Source organism: Leucopleurus acutus, assembly GCF_964270905.1.
Source record: "Leucopleurus acutus genome assembly, chromosome: X".
Classification (NCBI taxonomy): Eukaryota; Metazoa; Chordata; class Mammalia; order Artiodactyla; family Delphinidae; genus Leucopleurus; species Leucopleurus acutus.
This window is the reverse complement of record NC_139148.1, coordinates 92,627,464-92,634,231: the sequence shown is the minus strand read 5'-3', so window position 1 is coordinate 92,634,231 and position 6,768 is coordinate 92,627,464.

Sequence of the window (6,768 nt, the reverse complement as noted above, 5' to 3'; positions counted from 1 at the left end):
AGTGTTGTAAGGTTCTTACCTTGTCTGGAAAGATGAGATCAAACCGGACTAGGACAGGCCCTAATCCAATATGACCAGTGTCCTTATAAGAAGAGAAGAGAAGAGATGCAGAGACAGAGAAAGAGAGGAGGATAACATGGGAAGACACAGACACAGAGGGGAGAGAATGCCATGTGAAGACAGAGGCATAGATTGGAGTGATGCATTTACAAGCCAAGGAATGCCAAGAATTGCCAGTAACCACCAGAAGCTAGAAAAAGCAAGGAAGAATTCCTCCCCCAGAACCTTTAGAGAGAGTGGACCTACCAGCAATTTGATTTTGAATGTCTAACCTCCATAACTATGAGAGAATAAATTTCTCTTGTTCTAAGTCACCTAGTCTGTGGTGTTTTGTTATGGCAGCCCTAGGTACCTAATACACTATTGATACATTTTTAATAAACTATTTGAAAATAATTTTAAAACTCCACAGCATATTTAACATCCTTCCATGCTTGTACTGTCTACATCATTATTTTGTTAATAAGTTACAGAAGAAATAATTTCTGCATATCTTCAAATTTTAAATTTCATTTACTTTTCTGACTACAAAGATAGTATATGTTTTAGATTAGAAAATAGTAGGGGAAATCTGTAAAATAAGATTTAATTGCCCTGTGATCCTACTCCTAGGGCCCTTTCTAAGATATTCTCTATAAATAGCTTTGGTGTATATTATTCCAGGTATTTTTCACTTCAGATTCAGATTCAGTATCAAGAGAAATGTAATTCTCTTATTCTCTCCCTCTCTCACTGTGAGATGCATGTGATTTACTGATATAGTATATCAGCAAAGAATGCTTATTGAAGCCTTGCCTATAATGGCAAAATGCTAGAAACTAATCAAATGTCCACCAATGGGTAGAAGCTTGAACAAATTGTTGTATATTCATAATAGAGCATTTTTCAGCTTTTAAAGGAAGGATAAGTTTTATCTATATTAATGATGAAGAAATATTCATGATGTATTAAGCGAAATACACACACACAAACACACACACAGAATATGAGAAAAGTGTGGAATAATACATAGAAGGTTATTTGGGGTTTGCAGGTGAAGAAGGAAAGGGGTGGGGGTGGGGGTGGGGGTGAAATTATATATATTTTTAATAATATCATTATATTATTTCATTTCATTATTTTCAGTGAACACATGCTAATTTTATAGTTCTGGAAGAAAATTTGATCACAGATTGAAAAAATATACAAATTTGAAAACTTTTAATTTAATATGACTATATCAGTTGAAAAATATATTTTATTTTCATTTATCAGAAGCTTAATACTTATAATAAACTTATCACCTAAAAGTAGAAAAAATAAGGTATTGCATAAACTCTGAGTATTTAGTGCCATGAACATAAAACATATGTTTAATTTAGAGTCATTTCACAGAAAAATTTCTGTTTGTAATATACACTTCTTTCTCTAGAAGGGCCAAACATCATTCCAATAATATGAGTTATGAAATTTTATTTACTAAAAAATCCTAATTGGTGACAGATAAAGGTTGGATAAAATTACTTAGGAGATATGGTAATATAGCATTTGCAGAAGCCAGATAAAAGGATGTTACAAACAGCTCTTTTGAGAGGCTCTTCAGGGTCATTTACTTGCTTTTGCTATGTGTTTCCTTTTTAAATTTCTATTTCAGCTTGTAATTTTGAAGTAGCTCCTGATTATAGTAAATGAGCACTGTTCTACAAAATTTATGACGTTTTAGCAAAATGAAATAATCTCTGTCACATTAATTTTCTTCCTGTCAACACATTACTATCATCATGGTCTTCACTCTAATCTACTGTGGGGACTACAACAGTGTCAACATTTTCCCAGTCTGTCAAATACTGGTAAATGACGGAGAACTGTAGTAATCCATATGTTACAAGTGGTACTGCTATGATGTCCCTGAGATTATCTGCAGCAGATTTTACTGGTCATAATCACAGCTTAGTGGATCACAGTGTGATTATGCACCATGCAGCATATAGAATAATTAATTGAATGCTTCCTGTGTGCCAGGAACTGTGCTAAGCATTGTACAAACATAATATCATTTAAGATAAATAATTATTTAATTGGATAGGTATTATTATCCATACTAAGGCTCAGGATTTAAGCCATTTGTCAGGTGGCAAATAGCAAAGCTAAGCCTTGAATTTAAGGTGTGTGACTCCAGGTGTGCTCTTTACCTATAAGCTATGCTACTTCCAGTAGTATCTGAGGTATACATTACTAAAGTTCAAAAATATCTGGTTTTCTTCCATTTTATGTGCATTGAAAGGGTATATTTCCTAGTGTTCTTGTAATTGGTAAGGGCTACCTAACTAGTTCTGGCCAAGGGGCTGTGAGAGCTTTTGTTTCCAGGTGAAAACACTTAATTACTAATGTGCAACTCTTGCCACCTCTCTTTCCTAGCTGCAGTAACTGAAGATGCCTTGTGTTGAGATGCTAGAGCTTCTCAAATTTGAAGAAGCCTGATTACTCCGTCACCATAGAGAGGGAAGATACTCTGGAGAGTTATCTGAATCCATAGCATAATTTGTGTGAGTCAGAAGCATGCTTTTGTTATGTTAAGCTACTGAGATTATAGGACTGTTACCATAGCTTAGTTTAACATGTCCTGATTAATACAGAAGACTGGTACTTCGAGTATTACCACAACAAAAACCTGAACTATGACATTGGCTAAGTGGTTTTGTGGTAGGATTTTTCAGTGGCAAAAATTCAGTGAAAAAAAAATTGGTGAAACTGTAACTTGCAATAGACTCAGCATATATAATTAGGGAATTTGTAACTCTAAGAGAAGAGATTGGAAAGCAATGTTAGTGGGGAAATATAGGGGAAGAAGCTAGAAAACAAAATGTTAGTACTGTTTTTAATAGTGATGATAGTGTTTGGCAATAGCTGCTGGCTTTGACTGGTGTGATGGTTAATTTTATGTGTCAACTTGATTGGGCTAAGGGATGCCCAGGTAGCTGATATAACATATTTCTGGGTGTGTCTGTGAGGGAGTCTCCAGAAGAGATTAGTATTTGAATCAGTAGAATGAGTAAAGATCAGCCTCACCAATGTAGGTGAGCATCTATCAATCTGTTGAAGGCTTGGATAGAACAAAAAGATGGAGAAATGGCAGTTCATTCTCTCTGCTTTGGTGAAACACTCATTTTCCCCTGCCCTTGGATATCAGCGCTCCTGGTTCTCAGGCTTTTGGATTCAGACTGGGAATTACACCATCAGCCCCTTGATTCTTAGGCCTTCAGACTCAGACTGAGTTACACCACTGGCTTTCCTGGTTTTCCAGCTTGCAGATGGCAAATGGAGGGACTTCTTGGCCTCCATAATAGCATAAGCCAGTTCCTGTAATAAATATCTCTCTTTCTGTCTCTGTCTCTCTCTCTGTCCCTATCTATCTATGTATATAATTCGTTCTGTTTCTCTGGAGAACCTTGATTAATACAATTTGCAAGAATTGCTCAAGAAAGAATTAGCTGGTTTGCAAACAGAAATAAAGGAGAATAGAGAATACAAGAATTTCAAACATTTTATGGTTGGAAAACCCAACTGGGTTTCAACCTCAAATTGTAAAAAATAAGACTGAGAGCTCTTTGGAAGGACAAATGCTCAATGAAATGTTTCAAATTATTAAAATGTATCATGGGAAAATTAGACTAATGGTGTGACACCATATAAAACTTTTCATATAAATAAAATGCTCAGGTCAAAGATTACCTTACTGTTGTGGTTTTTCCACAGAAGACTGACAACCTCAAGTTAATCCACATTAAAGAAACACGGAGATACGGGAGCAAGAAAGAAAGAAAAAAAGCTATAGCAAATCTGAAAACTACGCCTGCATAAGAAGTGCAGGTGTGGTTATTGGCACATATGGCTGACTGAAGCCAAGCCTGTTTTTGAGACAATGGAACTGTTAAACGAACCGTAAGCCTGAACTAAGAAAGCCTGTGAAAAAGACTTAAACCAATGCTTGGGCCACCAGGATTAAAATAATCTAGGTTATCAGACTCAATTTAGGCCATAAGACTTAAAACAACCCTTAGGCTGCCAAAATTCTATAGACAAGAAGCAGGCATAACCCCCAAGGAAGACATATTCCATAATGCTCACTTCAGATATAACATACACACAAACGTGTATAGAGATTCAATTAATTTTATGAAACGAGGATAACCTTAACACAAACTTTGTAAAGATAACTCAGAATAGTAGACTAATTGCATTTATGAATAAAAGTACATAAATTTCTAATAAATGTAGAGATATTGTGGATTGATTAACTCAACCTCCATTCTACCTTACTAATTGCAGTTAGATTTCTCATAGTAAATTCAGTTCTGCCAATAAGATTGACTTGTTGGATATTTGTAATATGTGTAAGTGAGATGGAGGACATATTCCTGCTGCTGTTGCTGAGGGCAATGTCATGGATAAGAGAATAGGGACCCCATTTAGCAAAGACTACTTTGGGTCCAGGTGTGGCAGACACATTTGGTGCCTAATACTGCTTTTGCACAACCTTATCTCTGACTTGTCCTGTGCATGTCAGCCAGCCTCCATCCTTGGCCACCCCAGCATTTGCACAATGGGCCTATGAGTGGAGTAGCCATGATGGTAAGGATGGAGGCTATACACGGGCTCAAAAGCATGGAGTACTCACCAACACCAGCTACCATCTTGGTGGCAAGTTGATTATTTCAGACCTTTCTACCATGGAGGATGGTGTGATTTGCTCTTAACAGAATCAACATCTTCTCCCAATATGAGTTTAGCTTGCTTTCTCTGCTGGCATCACAATTTGAAGTTTACAAAATGCCTGATTCAAGGGATCCATTTTATGGTGAAGGAGGTGTGGCAATGGGTACACGACCACAAGGATCCACTGGTCCTATAATATAACATAGAACTCAGTATTAGCTGGTCCAGTAAGCTGATTGGATGGCCTGTTCAAGGCACAGCTAAGGCACCAGACAGAGGAAGACACCACAGTGTTGGAATATTGTCCTTCAGAGCAAATAATATATACCTACATATTAACAAATGATATGCGGTATTGTATTTCTAATAGCTAGAATACATGTCCGGGAACCAACTCAGTGACCCACTTACAGAATTTGTGTTTCTTGTTTCTGCATACTCATGTCTGCTTCTCAAGAGTGATGCTTCCACCAGGAAACACTTTAAGGGTTCCTCCTAACCCGAAACTACAATTACTACCTGGTCACTTTAGGCTTCTCATTTTGGTAGAGCAGAAGGCAAAGAAAGGAATTACTATACTAGTGGGCATAACTGTCTCTGATTATCATAAGAAGTTAGGGTTTCTGTTACCTAATGGAGGCAGGGAAGAATATGTTTGTCACTCAGATGATCCACTGGGGTGTCTTTTAGTGCTTCCATGCCTGATGATAACAGTGAATGGACAGTTATAGTAACAATGACCTAATAATGGCAAGGCAACAAAGGGCTCTAACCCCTCAGAGATAAAATGTTGGGTTGTCCCAAAAGGTAAATGACTTAAACCAGCTGCAGTGTTGGTCAAGAGCAAGGGTAATCTAGAATGAATGATAGAAGAGAATGTATAGACTATGGCTTCAAGACCAATTGAAGCAGGAGAACCATAGCTTGTTCAATTAACTCTCCTGTATTACTTAATTTTAGAGACTATGGCTTGTACGTCCCTGAAAATTTTGATGTCAGAGTATACTTAACATAGGGTATGAGTGTATCTGAGTAGTGCAAAGGGTGAACCAAGGCAGACACACATATGTTGTGCAAAGGGTAAATTGTTGCACGTTAGAATCTTACTTGATTATTTTAAATTTAAGATTTCGCTTTACATAGCAAAATTGTACTTATTCCTTTTCTCCATTGGACTCTTCATGGCACCATTAAAATGATTTCATTGTCAGTTGATCAATATTTTATTTATTTCTATTGTTAGTGCTCCTCCTAAGTCTCTTTTTTTGGAGGTTACTTGAGATGGGGCTCATTGACTTAGCTGCAACTGATGTTTAATGTTAAGTTTTTAGGTATCAACATTTTGTTTTTAAAAATAAGCCATTCCAATCCATGATTATGCAACTAGTTTAATCTTGAGAACACTCTGTAAGGCATGCATACCAAGATGAATATATTGCTAGACAGATAAGTAAAAATATAGATCTAGACAGTTGATTTTAAATTTTACTTCTGGAAAGTGTAAGCAACGACTTGTGGGAAGAGTTAATTGTTGCTAATTGGAATCTTGATTTTTTTTTTTTTTTTTTTGCAGTACGCGGACCTCTCACTGTTGTGGCCTCTCCCATTGCGGAGCACAGGCTCCGGACGCACAGGCTCAGCGGTCATGGCTCACGGGCCCAGCCGCTCCGCGGCATGTGGGATCTTCCCAGACCGGGGCACGAACCTGTGTCCTCTGCATCAGCAGGCGGACTCTCAGCCACTGCGCCACTAGGGAAGCCCAGAATCTTGATTCTTTAATGTGAGATTCAAATTAACCTTTTCATTTTGTTCCACTGTGCTCTTCATCGTTTCTTTAACCAACGCCATACTTTTAAAAAGTATGTACAACAGACCCATTATATACTTTGGTGCCTGCTACTGCCAATGCTCCTTAGCAAGCTCCTTTTAGAGGTAAATCTAGGAGGTTGTCATTCTGTAAAGACTTCATGTGATACTTACCTAAATATTGCCTAGCGTTATGGACTGAATATT